This window comes from Mytilus galloprovincialis, chromosome 8 (genome assembly GCF_965363235.1).
Source record: "Mytilus galloprovincialis chromosome 8, xbMytGall1.hap1.1, whole genome shotgun sequence".
In the NCBI taxonomy this organism is placed as follows: Eukaryota; Metazoa; Mollusca; class Bivalvia; order Mytilida; family Mytilidae; genus Mytilus; species Mytilus galloprovincialis.
This window is the reverse complement of record NC_134845.1, coordinates 45,290,694-45,313,833: the sequence shown is the minus strand read 5'-3', so window position 1 is coordinate 45,313,833 and position 23,140 is coordinate 45,290,694. Positions and strand designations below refer to the sequence as shown.

Here is a 23,140-nt window from a genome sequence, read left to right as displayed (position 1 = left end):
TACACTATATCTAGTTTTATCTACTAGTATTGCTAAAAGAAATAGACAAAAAAACTAAATTTAACATTGACTAATGACCTGTGCAAATTAGACAAATAATAGTTCACAAGACACATATAAAACTAATGACTAAGCAACACGAATCCCTCCATGGGTTTGATCTCGGGTACTCCTGCAGGGTATGCTGATCCTGTTCCACATATAAATGTAGCACCCATCCTGTTGCTCATATTATTACAAACCCGGTAAATAGTCCAATTCGGTAGTTCACTAATAGGTTAGTGAGAAATTAACATAATAAAAATAGAAATTTGTTTTCAAGCAGTTGCTTGACAATGAAAATGAGGTCAAGGCCAACAGACATAATACAGACTTTCGTTATATATATACATGTATAAGCCACAAGGTATGAAGCCTCCAGTAAAAGTCAATTACCATATAAAATAGCAAGCTCAATACAAATAGCTAACACCGTAGGATTGTTATCTGTATCTTTCGCATGTCACAGGCACGACAATAAAGCAAGAAGACAAGCAAAGTCATGTACATCGATGACTCGCTTCCTGGATTTTAGTCTGTATTTGTTGATCAACTTTGAAACAAATTACTCAGGGAAAAGGGTCTTACTTGCAAAAGACAGAACGAAAGATTTTTTTCTAATCCATTTATCAACTTAATATTCTAAAATTAATTTATTCAAACGCCTGTACCAAGGTAGGAACCTTCTCATTGCTTGTCTCATGTCAAAAAAACATAAAAAAAAAATCTTTGTTGATTTAGTTTTCATTCACAATGCAGAGCATGCTACATGTATCAAGTGTCGATGGTATGTTTCCCTTTTGATTTTTGTTTGGTCTTTTTTATCGATTGATTGCTGTCGGATACGAATGCGTTGGTTTTTTTTTTTTTGGGGGGGGGGGGGCCAGGAATCCATTCCTCTATATGGAGCTACATGAATGGTGAAAGCATAAACTTTCTACATGTCCCACAACGTGGAAAGGACTATTTCAATGTTTTGTACTTAAATGTTTCATTTAAAACTAAATTTTCTCTTTTGAGATTTTATCTGTAATGTTCATACAATAATTTTAATTTAAATTGTATATAATTATGAACGAGCTTCTGGTTTGGAAAATATACACTCATGGCAAGTTATTACAGGTTCTTTCGGTCTCTTTAAAAATACACCACTGTACATGTATGTCTCTTACAGTTTAGTTTAAATGTTCTTCCCTGCACATAATTACTTATTTGTATGTTATATTCTTGTAGGATGTTGATTCAATGATAAAATCCTGTTTAATAAACCGTATTAGACTCTTGGAATTCTTCATTCTGTTGCTGAAATCTAAAAATAAAATTCAGGATACAATTTTCTTAAATAATCATCAAATACTACGGTAACCTTACCAATCAGGGTTATTATTAAGGAATCTAAAGATGAGTCCATATATTTAGCATTTCTGACATGTGCAATGGTGAGATTAAGGATTTTTTGTGATTTATAATTTATCATTGCAGTCTCCATGATAAACTAGAACAAGATAAAAAAATTAATAATAACATTAACGGTACCAATTTTTCTGCACTAGATGCGCATTTCGACAACACTTGTCTCTTCAGTGATGCTCGTGGCCAAAATATTTAAAATCCAAAGCGTATATAAAAGATGAAGAGCTATAATAAGTTAACCCTTAAAATTAGATCTATGAATATTTTTTAGTTATTGCTATAACATTGTTTTAATTATCCATAGTTCATGGATGGAGTATGATACATGCACATATATTATTTTTTAAATTCTGTATTTTACTGATAAATATACTCACTTTTATAGTCAAAATCACACTTTTACACTAACAGCAGCAACTGCAGGTGAGACACAGAGTTCTGTGGATCCATTTAGAAAATGTTCAATCTATGTATCCCTATGAAGATTTCTTGTTCCCTAGTTTGGTAAAATAATTAAGCTCATTAGTATGCAGAGGAAAACAGTTTTTACAATTTTAGATAAGTTAACGGACAATGATAACGGATAAAAATTTATGAATATAGCAAAGTGGGCTAAAACAAATATGACAACCAATTCTTTTAAATTGATTTTTTAAAACTTTACTATAGGCTGTCAGATAAGACTTGAAAGAAATTATTTTGCCCAACATGCCCAGAGCATGAGGAAAAATAACTCTCTGCAACTTAAAATGCAGGAACTAAATTGTGTACAAATTAAAATAAACAGCTGCGCCATGAGCGCATGATACGCCTGTCGTCTTGTGTGATAGTTTAATGCAATAATCATAAATAATTTTTGAGAAAGTTTTAAGCAATAACCATAATGTTTTTGAGATACAGAGGGACATATGAACCCAAAAAAACTAAATATCACTAAAATAAAATTTTGAATCAAAACCAAAAAGTATACAGATCTTAAGATAAATGTTACAAAGAAGTATGTAAAGTTTTAAGCAATAATCATAAATTGATTTTGAGATACGGCGTGACATGCATGTAAAAATACCCTCCCCCTTTTTTTTTTACAAAATACTAAATAACTGAAAAACGAAATTTTAAATCATCACCAAAAAGTATACAGATCTTAAGATTAATATTACTTGGGAGAGCGTTAGACTGAAGATTTAAAGGCCCCCGGTTCACTCCCTGGTTCCGGCACGGAACAATCAGGCGGCTGGCAGGATATTTTTAGAAGAAAGACTTCTTTTTCTTTTTTTCTAAAAATATCCTGCCAGCCGCCGGAACAAGTCTTTCTTTTATTCTAAAAATATCCTGCCAGCCGCCGGATTGTTTCGTGCCAGAACCCAAGAGTGAACCGGGGGCCTTTAGATCTTCAGTCTAACGCTCTCCCAACTAAGCTATTCCTGCGCGACATGTAAAAATCCCCTCCCCCTTTTTTACAAAATACTCAGTAACTCAAAAATGAAATTTTGAATCACCACCAAAAAGTATACAGATCTTAAAATTAATATAACTAAGAAGTGTGTAAAGTTTTAAGCAAAAATCAAAAATTGTTCTTGATATACAGTGCGACATGTGAAAAAAAACACACCCCTATTTTAGTTACAAAGTGCCGTAATTCAAAAAGTTTTAATCTTATTTTGACCGAAAAGTATACAGATCATTTGACTATTATAAGAAACAACTACAATAAGTTTCGTGAAATTTTGATAAGTCGTTCTCAAGTTACGGCACGACAGACTTTTAAAACAAAATAACCCTTACCATGGCAACCATAAAAGAACCATTGTAGTAAAGTTACAGATTGCATAACAATATACCCGGAGACAAATTATTAAGTGACACAGTTTTGATGGCAACATCCAGTGGCGGATCCAGTAATTTTCATAAGTGGGCGCCCGCTGACTGCCTAAGAGGGGCCCCGCTCTAGTCAAGCTTTGGTGATTCCCTTTATAAGCAAGCAGGGTTTTTTTCTCCAAAAACGGGTGCTGGACCCCCCCCCCGCCCCCCTTAATCCGCCTCTGACATCATTTCGGCAATTCGCAAGAGATTCACTTTTTATCGAGTATAGGGTTGGGAGTTAAGAAAGTCGAGTTGCGAGTATCGAGTTGTGAGTAACGAGAGTCGAGTTGCGAGTTACAAAAGTTGAGTTGCGAGTTTTAAAAGTTGAGTTGCGAGTTATAATAATAATAATAATAAAACTCATTAGGATTAAACCAAATTTCAATAAGGCTCTCTACATACAATATCAACTACATAAATGAATAATTTACTAATATACAAATGTAAACAATAGATCTAAATAAACAAACTATAATTACAACAACAACCAGGTGCTCCGCAGGGCACATCTTTATACGACCGCAGTGGTCCAACCCTGAACGGTTGGAGCAAATTTGGTCACAATATTCAAGCTTGATACTGTCTGAATTTGGATTGTGATCGAATTTTTGTCATAATAAAGGTTTTTGTCACAAAATAAATGTGGCCAGAGATCTAACAAATCTACTGTACAATACTGTGCAATTAAAGGCTTCTTCTTTAAATTTTTCAAAATTCGAATTTCGAAATTTTTTTAAAAAAAGGAATCCCTTAAAAAATTTACCCCCCCCCTAAAAAAATATTATTGAAACCCACTTTTTAAGCAATAACCCTTCAACTCAATCCCATCATTTCCCTTGTAGTATGGAACCATGTATTACAATTTCAGAGAGATTCATTCACCTAAACAATTTTTGTTTGGAAACTAGAAACATGCTTCTTTTTTTACCTTTTTTGGCCCCACTAATTCCTACATATTTGGGCAATTATTCCAAAACTTAATCCTAGCCTCCCCTTTGTTATGTGGAACATTGTGGTACAATTTTAGAAAGGTCAATACAATTACACACAATTTATTGTCTTGAAACTAGAAAAATGCTTGCTTTTGTCCCTTTTTTGCCCTTTATTCCTAAACTTTTGACCCATAACCCCGTAAACGAATCCAAACCTTCTACTTGTGGTTTTAAACATTGTGGTACAATTTCAGAGCAAATGAAATACTTATACACAAGTCCTTAAACTAGAAAAATCCTTGTTTTGGGCTTCTTATTCAAAAACGGTTGGACAACCATCCCCAAAATCGATCCCAACCTTCCTTTTGTGGTATTGACCCTTCAGAAAAAAAATCATTAAGATCTATTTTTTTAAACTAAAGAAACTGTCCAGAAACCAATTGGGCTTCGGACGACGCAGACGACAACGACATCATACCATTATACGATCCAAAAAAATGTTTGAGGTCGTATAAAAAACACCTATAGTATAATACATTGTGGCTTAACTCATACATTTGACACACAAAAAAATATAATGACTTGTAAGAGTATTTGAAAGTAGATATACTTTTTAATTTTTTTATTTCACTGGATAATGAATTCCACGCTTTTGGGCCACTAAAAGAACCAGATGCTCCGCAGGGCGCAGCTTTATATATGAAAACAAAAACTCCCCAAATCAATCCCAACTTTCCTTTTGTCGTCATAAACCTTGTGTGAAAATTTCATAGATTTCTATTTTCTTTTACTAAAGATATTGTGCAAAAACTAAGAAAAATGCTTGTTTTGGACCGTTTTTGGCCCCTAATTCCTAAACTGTTAGGACCAAAACTCTCAAAATCAATCCCAACCTTCTTTTTGTGGTTATAAACCTTATGTTAAAATTTAATAGAATTCTGTTTACTGAAAGTTCTTGTGTGAAAACCAAGTAAAATGCTATTTTGGGCCCTTTTTGTCCCTACTTCCTAAACTGTTGGGACCAGAACTCCCAAAATCAATGCCAACCTTCCTTTTATGGTCATAAACCTTGTGTTTAAATTTCACAGGTTTCTATTTACTTATACTTAAGTTAAAGTGCGAAAACACCAAATGTTTTCGAACGACGACGCCAACGTCATACCAATATACGACCGAGGACACAATTGTCTGTTCTTCTTCGCTCACGAATATAGTCCGTAGTGTTTTACTCGTTTAAACTAATATGATATGTTACTTGTAACTTTTCTTTTCATTTAAAGTACCTAATACAATACCGAAGAGCTTCCAAAACTTAAAATTACTGGAATTTATTACAGCTTTGTGTTTATTAACTTAATTCTCTGGTTGATGAGCTTTTTTGTGGCCGGTAACAGAGTAGAGAGTAAAATCGCAAAAATACTGAACTTAAGGTCGTGATAACGTCGCTGTGAGATCGTAGCGCAATCTCTCAGAATAGAAACACGCTTTCGCTACGCTCTCGCAACGATTGTACAGCGACCTTTGCGATCTTACTACGATCCTAGTGCACTTTCACTACGCTTCTACCACGACCTAATTTCGCCACGACCGCACCACGATTGTTTTGAACATGTTCAAAGTTGGCCAGGCTCTTCAACCGTGGTACGACTTTACTGCGACCTACACGATCATCAAAATTTGCATTTTTTCTACAGATCGTAGTGCGATCGTGGCTTAGTGGGTCTGGGGTATAAGAGAAAACTCAATTCGGAACATTCATAATCACATGGCTAAATCAAATAACAAAACGCATATAAAATAAAAGGATAGACAAGATTTATCAATTTCCAAATTTGGTGTCTGTATGATCTATAAAATATATAAGTTTCTCACTGAATGTATACAAAGAGGGTAACCAAAGATTTTGCGACGATGCAAATATTCAACTTTACAATATAAATAAATATCTTTAACCAACGAATTCAAATAGCAAAAGCTATGCAATTTTCAAATATATACTTATATAAGCTTCATGTAAATTATTTAACAATGAAATACATTAATTATGAAATTTGAAGTTTTACTAAGGGCGCTAATAATTAATTAATAACACTGTCTACCACACAGCATTTCGGGGACACTCCCTCTGGTATCTTTCCTCCCTCTTTTATAGCTTACTATGCGGGGGCTTTTTCTAGTTATTAGGGGCATTATGATGACCTATAGTTGCTAATGTTTGTGTCATATAGTCACAGAGTCATCCTCATCGCTTCCCTCAATCTTTATTCTATCACCAATAGTTTCAACACATAGTCTGATCAAGTCTTGATCAGTAAGGTGCTGAAAAGTGTCATCTTCTATCCTATCATCTTTAAACTTTTTAATTTGAAAGATTTGCAGATTAAGTTCTGCAAGAGCACGTTGTATAGCAGACGACATGTTGACAGTATGAAAATAAACCCGAAAAAATTATACATGTTTTCGGTTATTTTCGGAAGTCTACCACCACCACATAATGAAAAAAGCACTGAAAGTAATTGATTAACCACCTAGTGTAATATCTTTTGAACCAAACATGAAACATTTTGACCACTCATCATAAAGTTGTTTGAACTGAACATAAAATTTATTTTACTGAACATAATGATCAGTCTACAGAACATAATATTTATTTCACTCAACATAATGATAACAGTATTGATAATAAGTGCTGCGCTTTAGCGCATGATACGCCCGTTGCTCTTTTAACTTGTTTTTGAAAGTGTTAGTTATTGTCCCAAAATAGGAAAATCACCCCTTTTTTAAGCATAAAAATTCATAACACGGAAATGTAAAATCTTAAATTTATAAAAATTGAAAGGGAGCTTACATCAATAGATATAAACAATTTACCAAAGTTTCATGGACATTGGTGAAAGCCTTTTTGAGTTATTGTCCGAAATGTTAAAAAAAACCCTTTTTTTATTAATAAAGCCCCATAAATTTAAAACTTAAAATCTGAAATTTATAAAAATTGAAAGGGAGCTTACGTCAATAGATATAAACAATTCACTTAAGTTTCATGGAAATTGGTGAAAGCGTTTTCGAGTTATTGTCCGAAGTGTGGACGACGGACGGACAACGGTATACCATAATACGTCCCGTCTTAAGACGACGGGCGTATAACTAGTGTCTTTGACCACTGAATATTTCGGTTTCTGTAATCAACATAATGAGAAATCTACATAATATAATAATATGTTGACAGAAGATATTTTCAAAAGTACTGAATATAAAGACAAAAGTATATTGATTAAAGTGCTGAATATAATACCAGATCTGCACAATATAATGATTATTCTACTGATCATTATGATGTTATTGCTCAACATAATTGTTATACTACTGAACCATGTGAACATAATAAAGAGGGCACTCGTAATCGAGAAAAAAACGCTGAAAATAATTAAATGTTCACAGCTTATACTAAATATGAACAACGGAAGACATCTATCACAAATAGATTCTGGGTGTATCTGTGACTGGGAAATGTGTTGGTCTGGAACCACATACACACAATAAACAGTACGGACTCTGACTCTGGGACTAGCTCTTGTAACAAAAGACGACTCGGGTTAGCGCGATGTATAATTTAATAAGTTCAGCATGGAATACAATTGTACAGAGTTGGGACTGCTCAGTGTAATACTAAATCCAATCGGCAACACCAAAATAACAACATAGTTTATATAACAAACCAAAACTACTTGTACTTGACAAATATTTCTCTAAATGAGTGAGAAAATTCAAATAAGGGATAACAGAAAAATTAACAATTATAGAACATACAGACTTATTTATGGGATTTAAGCCTTGGCTTGTCAAATACGAATAATCTGAGACTACTATAACATGTGTTATAGTAGTCTCAGGAATAATTATAGATCATTTTGAAGTAAATAACGCCATTTAAAAAAAAAAAATTAAAACATGAAATTATATTAGCTTAATCTTCTAAACTTGACTTAAATCTTGCACAATAAAAATATCAAAATCCCTAGTGAAATATTGCAAATATAACAAAATCACTGGTTTTACAAAATCTTGAACAAAATGTCCAAAAAGTATCAAAATCAAATTTTGTCCATTTTTCCACTGTGACACAGCTATCAGTGGCGTTCCATATTCCTTGTCTGTCCTATTATATTTATATATGGTATTTGAAATAAAAATAAGCACAAAACCAGTCATTTTAATGATTAAGATCCTATCAAGGAACCCTTTTAAGGTGACTATATCAGAGACAAAAACAAAATGTATACAATAGATATAAAAAAGAAGATGTGGTATGATTGCCAAATAGACAACTCTCCACAAGAGACCAAAATGACAAAAATTACCAACAATAGGTCATCGCACGGCCGTCAACAATGAGCAAAGTCCATACCGCATAGTCAGCTATAAAACTTAAAAGGCCCCGAAATAACAATGTAAAACGAGAAAACTAACGGCTTATTCATGTACAAAAAATGAACGAAAAACAAATTGAACACATAAACAAACAACCACTGAATAAGTATACAAGACAAAAAGAAAAGGACAGTACAAAATATGTTAAGAATCTAATCTAAAATAAAAAATAAAATGAAAATAATCCTCGTACAAAATAAATATTTATATATAAAAAAAAAGGTGACTAGATGCTCTGCAAGAGTAATTAGCATATTTCGAATTTTACTTATAATAATATGTTTTTGACCAGCAATTTAAAAAAAATAATAAATACATATTTGAACAATAAAACAAAGAATTTTTCATCATAGGATCGGGATATTGTAACTTGATAAAGGAATTCGAATGTGAAATGGTGGTAGCTAACCACGGATCCAAGAAAAGACACGTATTATATTTCAATAAACACGATATTAAAATAAGATGTGGTATAATTTCCAATGAGATTTCTGTTTACTACAAGCTATAACTACTCGAAAAAAAAAGCTCCAGTAAAATTAAATTTTATCAAGGATTGGAGAGGCCTTGATATCTGAAAGACAGAGAAAACAACATGATTTTTTTTTATATCGGGAACTTTTCAATATTTCCAACTATAGAATCCGACAAATAAACGAAAAAGTTTGTTTTTTTAGTGAGAACAACATTTTATCAAACCATATTTATATCTTCAATATAAAAATAAGGAGATGTGATAGGATTTTCAAAGTTAAAAAAATAAATGGATTTAAGCAATTATAGTCGGCAATAACAGGTTCCGACATGAAAAATAAGAAATAATACACAAACTGAACATGCTGACGGCCTAATTCATAATAAAACAATTTACGAAAAACATATATGACATACACGAAAAAACGACAAACACTGAACTACCGTACGGGCTTTTGACTTAAAACAGGTACATACAGAATTTGGCGGGGTTAAAAATGTCTGTGTGCGCTCATTTCTAAAAAAACCTATCACAACACAAGACCAAACTATAAAAAAAAAATCAGTTGAATGATCGGATCATCATTTAATACTATCAATGACGATATCAGATCAGGTGCGGGATCCAAACCACGGAACACCCTGAAATTCCACAAAATAAAAAAAAATCGAAAAACTTGAATGGGGTTTCAATCACCAACACTCCCTCTCCTCTCCCCTCATGCCGGATCCGCTCAGGCAGACTCAACTTTTTAGTGTGTAATTTAGGTATAAAAAATTGATAACAATACAAAATAACTAACTGAAATTAAATTGTAACAGAAAAGGGAGAGAAAATCATTCCAGACATGTGTTGCAGCATTGGATTACAGTAGTTTCAATAAATATTTATATGACAGAAGTATCATGGAAAACATAAACTAATCATAAATTTGGCAGAAGAGATAGTACACGGTTTATGTTCTTCTCATAGATATTGTTCAGGAAGGCTCAGAGTGATTGTACAGTAAACTTGCAAGCGATTGTACAGTCAATAAAAATATCCTACATGGAGAAAATGAATATATTTGGATTTCTACTGGAAAAATGACTTCAAAACTTTCAGACAGGTACGACTATATATCAGAAAAGGTACATGTGGAAATTCAGGTAGCAAACATTGATTTTTCGATGTTGTTTTTATACATTTTTTGATGTTTTTTATACATTTTTGATCGCTGTTGTGTGACAAATTTGATCGTTTCACATGGAGCTCTATCATTTTAAGGAAAACGTTTGGATGCACATAGCTTTCTTATTATTTTATTGGTTCTTTATAAGAATATTTTAGCAAAACTTGAAGCAGAAACATTACATAGCTATATATAATAACATAAGAGTTCATCATATTTTCATTATCCGAAAATGATGTTCAACACCAGTATATATAAAAAAAATATAAGTGTGCCTTATTTGAAACTTATTTGTCTCTAAGTTTGTGAGTTAGCATGCTTTATTGTTCAAATAAATTCTAAGTGTTCTTAAAAATTGGTTTTCAAGCATAAATAAAGCAACAGTAGTATACCGCTTCACGAAATTCATAAATCGATTATGAAAAAAACAAATCCGGATTACAAACTAAAACTGAGGGAAACACATCAAATATAAGAGAACTACGACACAACACTAATTTAACAATTGCCATTTTCCGGACTTGGTACAGGACATATTGAGAAAAAAATAGTGGGTTGAACCTGGTTTTGTTGCTAGCCAAACCTCCCGCTTTTATGGCAATGTTTAATATAATTTAAATGACAACATTACAGGACATGACTACAATACAAATAAATGGGAAAACATATAGAACAGAGAAACGCACAAATGATAGCTATCAGAAGGTACCAGGTTTAGAATTTAATACGTCAGACGCGCGACTCGTCTTAAATATAAATGGAGTGTAAATGTGTCAAAGAGACAACAACCCTACAAAAGAGCAGACAACAACCGAAGGCCACCAATTGGTCTTATATTTCACAGAGTAGCAATTTCACTGGAACTGCACTGTTATTCCACTGGAGTTGCAGCAAAACAACACCGGAAATACATTTGCATTCTACTGGAATCATTTGGGAGGAAATCCACTGTAATTCCTGTAGGAAGTCATTGTAGTTCCACTGGAATTCAAGTGGAAATTGCAATGGAATATCAGTGGTATTCCAGTGCAATGACACTGATCTTTTTCTGTAGGGAAGAACACTAACCATTTTTTTATACAAAGTTTCATTTTCGACCAACCATGCTCCAAATCAAAATTTAAATGCACACTTATATCATTATATTCAGCCAATGAAAGAAAATAAATGATTATTTTTTTTTAATAGAAAAAAGTCGTTTTTTGGACATTTTGGTCCTTAAAGTAAACCAATTTTTCAGACCTAAAAAAAAATGAATGCAGCATATAAAGGTAAACCATTATTTATTTTTTTAAAGACATCAAACAAAGTTTAATTTTGGACACTTTGAACCTTTAAATAGATTATTTCATGCACAAAAACTAAAAACCAAATTCTAACAACTCAATTAGGTTCAGCATATTAAAGATCACAAAGATTTCAAGACTTTGGTTAAACCCCATTGAAATTGCTCAAGAAATAAGAAATTTAAATATTTAGTAATTGTTTTGGCCCTTTTAACTAAAACGATGGGGCTGTAACCACTTAAATCAATCCCAAACTTTATAGAATTAAATAACAAAACATGAACTTAAATTCAAGTTATTGTCCAAAAATATATTGTTTGGTCCTTTTTTAGCCCTTAATAATGTACTTAGGTGAGGTTTTGGAATAAGTGTCAAATGTTCTGACTCTTTGGTGTTATTCCATACGATACAAGGTAAAATATTTTGTCACACAACACCTACCTATCTTTTAACATAAGACTAAATGGCTCATAAAAGGTCATTTGACTAAATTTTGGCATTTTTTTTATTTTCTTTGATTTGAGACCCAAATAATACCATTGCAAATATAAGGTAAAAGTCCGATTCAGCCTTTTCCCGCCATATTTTATAAATCAAATATTTCGAAAAGGAGCTATATGACCTTTCAATATTTTTAGCTTATTTTGATCTTTAACTAATACTCTTCCAGCTTAATTCCAGTATCAATTTTGAATTCCTGATTAATTTTATTTTACCTTAGATCACCTAAGTACATCCTTAATTATGAAACACTTTGGACCATGCATCCTAAAATCTATCTTTTTGAAGTATGGATCCTTGTAGTCAATTTTCATAGAAATCAATACTCTAATACACAAATAAGGGTCCTTTAGACCCTGATTACTAAACAGCTACGACAATAACCCCCAATTGCAGTCCAAACCTTCATGTTGTGGTGTGAAACTTTGTACTTAATTCTCACATATCCATCATTTACAATAGAGTTATCGTCTGTGAACCAAATTAGTTTCCTTGAAATGACAGACATTTTTTTGGCCCTTTATTACTAAACCGCAAGGACTATAGCCCACAATACAATGCAAACTATCCATGAATGGTATAGAACCATGTGCTTAAATTTCACAGAGCAGTGATCTGCAAGGATTTTTTCTCTATGGGCCCAGGGCCCCTCAAAAATAAATTCAATGGGCCATTCAAAAAAAATATGGGCCATGTTGTCAAATGAGTGGGCCATTTGCATGATTTGAATTGACTACAGTGAAAAAAATTTAATTGTGTATATTTCGCCAAAGAGGTGGTGGTACATTTTTTGTACTTACCATACTGATTCTAAATAATATCATGTATATTGTTGCTGTGATTTTGTAATTTCAATTTCAAACAATATAAAATAAGTTCTTCCGAACCAGACAATATTTAAGATATAAACCTTTATTTACAATGTTTAAACTGGTACTTGTTCATGTTCATGGTGTTTTTTTTACATTAAATTTGGGTCTTCGTCGATACCATACTTATTCCTACGTTCCGTATTAGAGGACGTTTCTGGCATATCCTCTGCACTTCTTGTATTATTATTACTTCATCACAATGACAACAATAACAGTAGAGAGTATCATTAAATGATAGAACAAAACAACAATTCGTTGAAGGCATGTTTACAAAATGTCAAAACTAGCCAAAGACCAAAAAGTGACAAAGACAGTTAAGAGCCAAAAAGATATTCATAAAAAAGCTTTGGGGTTTTTTAATCGAAATAATAGCAAGCTAAACTAATTTAAAAGATTATAATTAGAGATAAATCTCGTCTTTCCTAGCCAAATCTCACAAATTTAAAGTTGCGTATGAAAAATCATACCATGAATGATGGTTAATTACGTTTTTTTGGGTAATCAGTTGTACCGCATGGTTACCGTATGGTGATACGGTCTGATTAGTCAGAGGCTAAACGTCAGGTTCGGGTAAATCTGTTAACGGTATTTCTGTTATTTCATTGGTTATAAATACTATCTAATGGCTGCTTCGTGGCTGTTTCCGGAATGATTATGGGGGAAATGAAGGTCATTTTAACGTCTGATTGGCTAATAATGAGTGGCATGCATTATATGTTCAACGCGTCCGTAAGTGGGGTCGGATTGAAATCATGATACTAGGTTATAGGTACATATTATGATAAAGTGTTCATTTGCTATAGTGATTTGTTATGATGATAACTCACCACAAACTGTCAATTTGGTACAGATTATATAATCATGTGACAATGTGATAATTTAATCTTGAAATTATGTTGCTATTTTGGTAAGAAACTGTACATTTATGTATTATTGCTATTCTCTAAAAATAGAACAGTAATGTGTATAATTTACACTTTAAACTGTGTATTAAAACGATTATAAATGATTGAGATACTTTTGTGTTAGATTTCTTCGTATAAAGCTTAGATTTTAAATAGTTAATACACAAAACGTATTCTCTATGTATAAAAATAATAACCATTTATTGTTCATTGCTTGGACATATTGATACTGATTAGAAGAATACAAAAATTACAAGGTGAGCAATATGGTTTCTTATGTGCAAAGAAGCCTACACCAATCATCACGGTATTGTTATTGGCAAGGGTTTCAGTGCACTATAGGATAATATAGTGTCAGCTGTTGCAAATTATATAATTAAGCTTTTTACAATGCACAGCTCTATATTTGACAATGACCCCAAAGGCAATCTTCTTCTTCCAAATCTTCACATCCTTTGTAGGACAACCACACCGTTAAGGCATGTATAACAAAACCCACCACCATAAATGTAGGAATATATGTACACTATATTTTGAATAATGCTATCCTCCACCAATATATATACAGGAAATACAATCATTTTATACGATCCTTCGAACCCAAAAAACTTGCAACACAGTGAACTCCAAAAAAGATGTTTGCATGTGGGGTAGACAGTTTGATGATCTTTGATGTACTCGTACATGATGATTTATTCTTTGGAGTTGTCAGGAGGCTGATTTAGAAGGGGGCCAGGGGGCTTGCCATCCTTTTCTGGGAAATTTTGTGGGCCTGCACTTAAATGAAAATTTCTGGATCCGCCACTAGTTGTTGGACCATAATAGTCCCAGTATGGACACAGTGGTGATCAGCAGTCATTATAAAAAAGAAGATGTGGTATGATTGCCAATGAGACAACTGTCTACAGAATCCGGGTCCGTTCGCCCTGATTCATGTTCGCCCTAGTACCTATTCGCTCTGATACCTGTTCGCCTAGGGTCCATTCGCCCTGATTTTTATTATACCCATACGCAACGAAGTTGCGCAGGGTATAATGTTTTTGACCCGACCGTCCGTCCGTCCGTCAGTCCGTCAGTCCTGTTTATTGTCATCTCAACTCCTCTGAAAACACACAACAGAATTTCATGAAATTTTGTAGATAATATTAAGGACATATTATGAAGATGTGTATATTGACAGGAATTTATTATTCAGTATTTTTTCTTATACAATTGTTTTTTCTTATACTTATTTAATTTCTCCAATGACAATGTGGGGACGTGGGGTATGTGAGCGTGCTCACTAAGGTTCTTTAATTTTTTTCTAATTTTTGTCCAGTCGCATTATTTTAAGTATTTGAACAAAATATGTTAAAGTTTTTTTGTTTTTTTTTTAAATTGACATTTTTCCTTTGATTTGTAGAGTAGAATACTGGAATACAATGTAATTTATCTTTATTGATATTTGTATTCAGTCAATCATGAATGTATGGCAGTATGACTAGCCTTAGACTAGAGTATAAATAAATGAACTTATCCGTTTCATAATTTACAGTTGTACATCATTGTTTTTATTAATTTCAAGCTGAATATTTTATCAAAACAAAACGTTTGTTTTTATTATTAATCCACCAAAAGACAAGTATCACAATAATTAGTGATTCAAATTATTTTGTCATTGAACAATTAATTATCCTAAACAAGCCATAACCTTTTAAATATTTCAATAAATTTCAAGAATATACATGATATATATACCATAAAAATATCTGAATAAGTTAATTCAACTTCAATGCCTTCAATATTAATATTTTTATAGTAGGGCGAACGGACTCTATGGGCGAACGAACTCAGAGTGAACGGACTTAGGGCGAACATGTTATTAGGGCGAACGGTCACGATACCCTGTCTACAAGAGACCAAAATGACACAGACATTAACAACTATAGGTCACCGTACAGCCTTCAACAATGATCAAAGCCTATACAACACAGTCAGCTATAAAAGGCCCTGATATGACATGTATAACAATTCAAACCAGAAAACCAAGGCCTTATTTATATACAAAAATGAAGGAAAAACAAATATGTAACACATAAACAAACGACAACCACTGAATAATATTACAGGCTCCTGACTTGGGACAGAAACATACATAAATAATGTGGCGGGGTAAAACATGTTAGCGGGATTCCGATCCTCCCCCTAACCTTGGACAGTGGTACATGTATAACAGAACAACATAAGAACAAACTATAAAAATCAGTCAAAAAAGGCTTAACTGATCAGATTGCCCATTGATATATCTAAAGCACTGAAAACTTCATTTGATATGTCTGATTTCAATTTATTCACAGCATCAGGTCTTACACTTATATTTTTTCGTGATGAACATTACTATTTGGTTGATTATGTAGGAAATCACTGAAGCATGACTGGAGAAGTCGCCCCCTCCCCCCCCTTATTGTCCCAGCTGACCTGAGAATCTTTCCCATTTTAACCATTAACGTCATACAACAATTGCTTTTCCATTGTGGCATCATATATTTTGTATTAAAACATCAAAATCTTACATGGAATATATGTGATGTACATGCATGTACAGTTTGTAATGGCAGACATATACATATTGTAGCAATAAGGTGTGTCCAAAGCAAAATAATAATAAATCAACTCAATGGATAGAAGCATACTGGTAAGTCAATTTTTTTTTTCACACAACATCTTCATAGAGTGATGAGATATAAATCAGGAGATCAATCACTGGTTTTAGAAGTCAAGAATTTTTATATTTTACTTATTTGGGTAGATACATGTACATGTAACACAACATTTATCTTGTCATAATATGGATTACCTGTACGCTCAGTGTTCTTCATGAAAACTATCACACTGATTTTAAATCATTATAGGAAAGCACAGTGTATAAGCAAACATTTCAGGAGGCAAAGAGTCTATTATAGGCTGACTGCAATAGTCTGTATATTATCTGAAAAAGCTTAGTTCTTGTCAACTTTCTTATTATTTCAAACATTTAAATAGATGTCTCCCTAATTTGGTGTATTTCTATTAGCTTTTTTTAAAGTCATTTTCATTTATTTTTCAACCCGGCCCAGAAATATGTTAAAAATAGCTGATTTAGAGAAAGGCGACCTGGGTAACCTCTAACAAAGGCTATATTTATTGTCACTGCAAACATTTTACCTGTTCAACACCAATTATGCTGTCAAGTTTGCCATGGCTCTTTTTTTCATGGTCCCACAAAAATGTTTAAAATGTATACATTTGACTTTTTTCTAGCTTCTCTCATGGGATAGCCATACCTTTTTGGTCACTATTTATGTGTTGCGTTTAAATATGAATTGTAACACTTTACAGTGACTGAACAGGTAAAACAAATACTTCTCAAGAAACAGAAAAAAGAAGACTACTTGGAACAGCACCAGACTACATGTATGTACATGTATGAATAAAAACTCAGATCGGAATAGCATGGAGGATATGATACATGTATGTCCTTGTGAATAAGCAAGGAAAGCTTTTAATAATAGTGCCTATTTTTAGCTCACCTGACCTGAAAGGTCAAGTGAGCTTTTCTCATCACTTGGCGTCCGTCGTCCGTCGTCCGTAAACTTTTACAAAAATCTTCTCCTCTGAAACTACTAGGCCAAATTCTACCAAACTTGGCCACAATCATCCTTGGGATATCTAGTTTAAAAAATGTGTGGCGTAACCCGTCAAACCAACTAAGATGGCCGCCATGGCTAAAAATAGAACATAGGGGTAAAATGCAGTTTTTGGCTTATAACTCAAAAACCAAAGCATTTAGAGCAAATCTGACGGGGTAAAATTGTTTATCAGGTGAAGATCTATCTGCCCTGAAATTTTCAGACGAATCGGACAACCTGTTGTTGGGTTGCTGCCCCTGAAATGGTTATTTTAAGGAAATTTTGCAGTTTTTGGTTATTATCTTGAATACTATTATAGATAGAGATAAACTGTAAACAGCAATAATGTTCAGCAGAGTAAGATCTACAAATAAGTCAGCATGATCAAAATTGTTAGAGGACCCCCTAAGGAGTTATTGCCCTTTAGAGTCAATATTAAACAACTTTTCCTCATTTTTGTAACTTGTATAAAAATCTTTTCTAAAACTACTTCGCCAAATTTAACCAAACTTGGCCACAATCATAATACTAGGGTATCTAATTTTAGAGTGTCTAATGACCCCGCCTACCAACAAAGATGGCCGACATCAGTAAACACATTAACAGGTGAGCGACACAGGCTCTTGAGAGCCTCTAGTTTAATTTACTAGATTTTTCATTCATTATCTGTGCAAATTTCAACATAATTTGTCATAAATCCTTATCTAACTTTACTCAAACTTTCAGTGGTGGATCCAGAAATTTTCATAAGCGGGAGCCCACTGACTGCCTAAGAAGGGGCCAACTCCAGTCATGCTTCAGTGATTCCCTATAAAAACAACAACATTTTTCCTAAAAAAAGGGGTGGCCCAGGCCCCCGAAAAACCCTCTAACTCCACCTCTGACTTTAATAATTTAATATGACAAGTGTTTCATTCACCAAAATACTGGTGCGTTTCTGTGATAAATATCATGCACAATTTTATAAATGAGAGGGGAAAGAAGATCCACATGTGGTGTACCTGCACATGACAATTGCAAACTGCCCCATTTTTCTTATCACAACCAATCAACTGATCATGCTGATACTGACATTACCAGAGAGTACACATCAAATGAAAAATCACAAATAACTGATACATATTATCAGATATTACAGAATTAAATATGTTTTAAATTTATTACAAAAAAATGTGTTTTCAATCTTGTAGATAGATATTACTGGATCTCATATACATGTAAGTACCAAAGACAACTGTCTATCCAAGTCACAATTTATAAAAGTAAACTAATAAAGGTTGTAGTTTGGTCTTCAACGCAAAGCTTGGTTCACACCAAACAGCAATTTTATATAGTCCATATCAATCATGACAATGGCGTTTGGGGTTAAACATGTTTTCGTAGGTACATGTAAATAATATTGCCATGGAACTTTTTTCATGAGAGTGTTATAGTCTATAGAGTATTACTTCCTGTTTGGTGGAATAGTGAAATAGAAGTCAATACGTTCTTGCTCAATCCTATGTCGCTTTGAAGGTGTCATGATTGTAATCCTCAGCAGTGGCGGATCCAGGGGGGGGGGGGTTCCGGGGGTGCGTACCCCCCCTTTATTTTTGCCGATCAATGCATTTGTATCGGGACATATGTTTTGCACCCCCCCTTTGCCCTGGGTGCCCTGGGTTAGCACCCCCCCCTTTCGAAAATTCCTGCATCCGCCCCTGCTCAGCTTAAGCAATGTATTACTGTAATTTGAATTTCAAAATGACTGAGCGACGTTTTTTGAAGCACTGGTCAACTCCACCATAGCAAATCACATGACTTTGACAATCAGTAATTCCAGCGAAAAATATCTCTATAAGTAAAGAATTGTCGGATAAAAATAAAATAATAGAGTACACAGGAAATGGCAAAGTTCACATAGTCGCGTATGATTAATCATTTAAAAAAATAAAAACGAGCAAAAGGGGGGGTGGGGCGTACACACTTTACGTCCCCCTCTGGATCCGCCAATGCCTTCTGTTGTTGTCCATTTTGTCAAGTAGTAATCCTCAAAAGTATGTGTAGGTTATATGCTATTTTTACCAAGTTGATTATAGACACAATACATTTTATTATAATATCATTCCCCATTTCCATTCTCAATTTTATTAAGTCTCCTTCCATTATAACACGGGTCCACCAATAATACAACAAAAATGACAAATTAGTAGAAAAAAAGCGATATGTTTTCATATTGCTTGAAGTGGAATATTCCAATAAAAATAAACTACTCACAAACCACTGATCTCAATATAATCAGCTAAAATACGGCAAGCTTTTTAGAAAAGCTATTACTTGTTCTATTATTACCATAAGAAAACACCCAGACGTCCCAAAAATATATAGGTGCTCCTATCATTGGAGGAACATTACACAGTTGTGTACACACACATGGCGGCTCGGAATACGCTCGTTAATCCATTTTGATGATATTTAAACGTTTCGAAACGAAGTGAAAAATATCGTGCGCCATGTGGGCGCTTACATAAGTCACTCTATGCGCCATTTCTGGTCGATATGCGCTATCGGCGCAGGGCGCACGTCCTTCCCGATCACTGCAGAGATCCATGAACTTATTCTGAAGTTATAGTCTGCGAAACAAAATTTCACAACAAAGAAAGAGGCATATGTAATTTCAAATTTTTATGAAAACATGGAAACTCTGGCTAGAAATATGTTCTACGAGAATAATTCAGATGCACATACTGTGCACAAAAGGAATATTCAAAAGCTTGATTCCATTTACAGTGTAAGAGATAATCTAAAATAAAATCGTTCCTTAATTTTACCATTTTACTTTTTTATGGAAACTTAAGACTTACTCAGATGCTTCGCAGGGCGCAGCCTTATAAGACCGCAAAGGTCAAACCCTGAACAGTTTGGACAAGTATGGACACAACATTCAAGCTTGATACAGCTCTAAATTTGAAATCTGATTAAATAGTTTACACAACATAGGTTTCTGACCCACAATGAATGTGGTCTAATGAACTTACCTATTATGGTTCAATATTCGAAATAAAAATACATGGCCATGGATTGATTCAACAAATCAAAGAACTCCAAGAATTTTTTTTTTTTGTTGAAATCAAACAAAGTAAGTTTTGGATCCCAATTTGGACCAATTTGAAAACTGGGCCATAATCAATAGTCTGAATATATGTTTAGATTCAGCATATCAAAGAACTTCAATAATTCAATTTTGGCATATCAAAGAACCCCAATAATTCGATTTTTGATGAAATCAAACAAAGTTTTATTTTGGACCCTTTTGATCTCAATGTAGACCAATTTGATAACAGGGCCCAACAATCAAAAATCAAAATACATGGTTAGATTCAGCATATCAAATAACCCCATAAATTTAATGTTGTTAAAATCAAACGATTTCGGACCCCAATATGAACCAACTTGAGAACTGACATAATCAAAAATCTAACTACATGTTAAGATTTAATATAGCAATGAATCATAAGAATTCATTTTTGTTAAAATCAAACGTTGTTGTATTTTGGACCCTACGGACCTTAATGTAGACCAATTTGAAAATGAGACCAAAAATTAAAAATCTAAATACAGTTAGAATCGGCATATCAAAGAACCTCAATAATTCAATTTTAAAGAAATAAAAGAAAGTTTAATTTTGGACCCTTTGAACCTCGTGTGGAACAATTTAAAAACGGAGCCCGAATTCCAAAAATTTTATGCATGGTTAGATTCAGCATATTTAAGAACCCTAAAAATTCAAGAATAAAATCACATTAAAATTGGTAAAATAATAAATAATCTATACAAAGTGTTAGAAATAAACTCATCATAGAGACCAGAACTAAATATTATATATACGCCAGACGCGCGTTTCGTCTACAAAAGACTCATCGGTGACGCTCGAATCCAAAAAAGTTTAAAAAAAGCCAAATACAGCTAAGGTAATCTATATCTGAGGTAGGAAGGCCTTAGTATTTCAAAAAATTAAAAATTTTAACCCCCAAAATCAATTCCAACCTTCCTTTTGTGGTTTCAAACCTTGTGTTTAAATTTTATAGAGATCCATTTACTTAAACTAAAATTATTGTCCGAAAACTTAATGTCTTCGGACGACGCTGATGACGACCACGACTACAGATGACGAAGACGTGATACCAATATACAAACGCAAATTCTTTTTGCGGTCGTATAAAAATAGCTTCATCAAACTTTTGAGATATATGAAGAATCTGAACAGAATAATGACAATGTCTATATATGAAATAAGACATCTTAGACTGTAAAGGAAAACTTGTATATACATTGTTCAAAACCGTTACCCATTTACATACGTTACACACTTTTTAAATAATCTGTTTATTATAAATTCTGATGCAAGAATAGCACATTCAACTAATTAATCGAATTCAAAGTTTAAATCAAATTAACCTTTTAAATTTCAAGTTTTACTTGTTAATACATATATATTCCAATCTTACTCAACTTTTTCTTACACCTTAGTATGTAGTACATTATGATTAGTTGATTTTATGGTTAAAAGCTGAAATGACTATCCTATAAATTAATATCACTATTGAATGTATTCACTTATCTGTACATAAGCTTGTATGTTCCATTATGTTTCAAGGTTTATATTGCTGATACAATTATACCCTACAGGTAGTGCTCCACAATTAATGGAGGAACAAAGAAGAAATTGAACTGAACTGAACTGAATCCCGGAAGTTGTGCAATTAATACACTTATCAATTTTTAGATTTGTTTATCCTAGACCTTAGAAAAATTAGTGAACTACTTACACACAGGAGTATTCTCTTTTTTAAATCTTCAATCTTCTCAAAATTAGTTCTGGTGTTCTTAGGTACAGTCTTTAAAAATTTGTGAACACGTCTGACAGTCTTATACCACCTGTTCTGTTTTTGTAGTATTCCTCCACTATCTTGGAGAACCGTTGTTTATACAACGTAATAAGTCCACTACTGTTCTTCAATTTTGGACTGAAACACCACCTAATCGTCTGGGGAGCTACTTATTATTAAAATAAGATATAGATCCTAGAATTAAAATTATTATTATTTTAATTCCTCTAATGAGATCATTAATCCTCCGTCACTCTCACGGTTATCATATGTATACTCTCACTATACAATTAAACATAAATGTTCCTGTCACCCTGTGACACTAAATTGCATTCTGCTTTCACTATATATATGCAGTTTAATAATCAATGTTCCTGTCACCCTGTGACACTATATTGCACCACTGCTATGACCACAGTTATTGTAGTGACTTAATCCTATCACTTCTCGCAATGTGTAATGCAAAGCACAGGCCTCTGCTCACGGCCTCAAATTCTTCTTGTCGAGATGGAGGAATTACTTGATATCCTGTACAGTCAAGAATCAACGACAACAACTCATCTGACTGTTCAAAAATTGCATCAGTGAGATTCACATCTTTTACTACCTCAGTGGTTTTTTCATGTAGTGTTTTCAAAAATGGACTTCTTATACTGTCCAGAGCAACACATTGAATTAGAAAATGTTTCCTATCCTCAGCACCATTTTGACATAATAAACAGGTTGAGTCTACTTCATACTTA

The 23,140-nt window shown here is 33.2% G+C and overlaps 1 long non-coding RNA gene across 1 annotated transcript; it reads right to left on the bottom strand.

Annotated features, from left to right (window-relative positions):
- Nucleotides 1-1,047: 1,047 nt before the first annotated feature.
- On the bottom strand, nt 1,048-22,447 carry LOC143042033 (uncharacterized). Its single transcript, XR_012967865.1, has 3 exons — nt 22,338-22,447; nt 1,830-1,948; nt 1,048-1,348 (listed from the first exon to the last, which is right to left on the bottom strand). It is a non-coding gene; the product is annotated as an uncharacterized LOC143042033 (long non-coding RNA).
- Nucleotides 22,448-23,140: the final 693 nt, after the last annotated feature.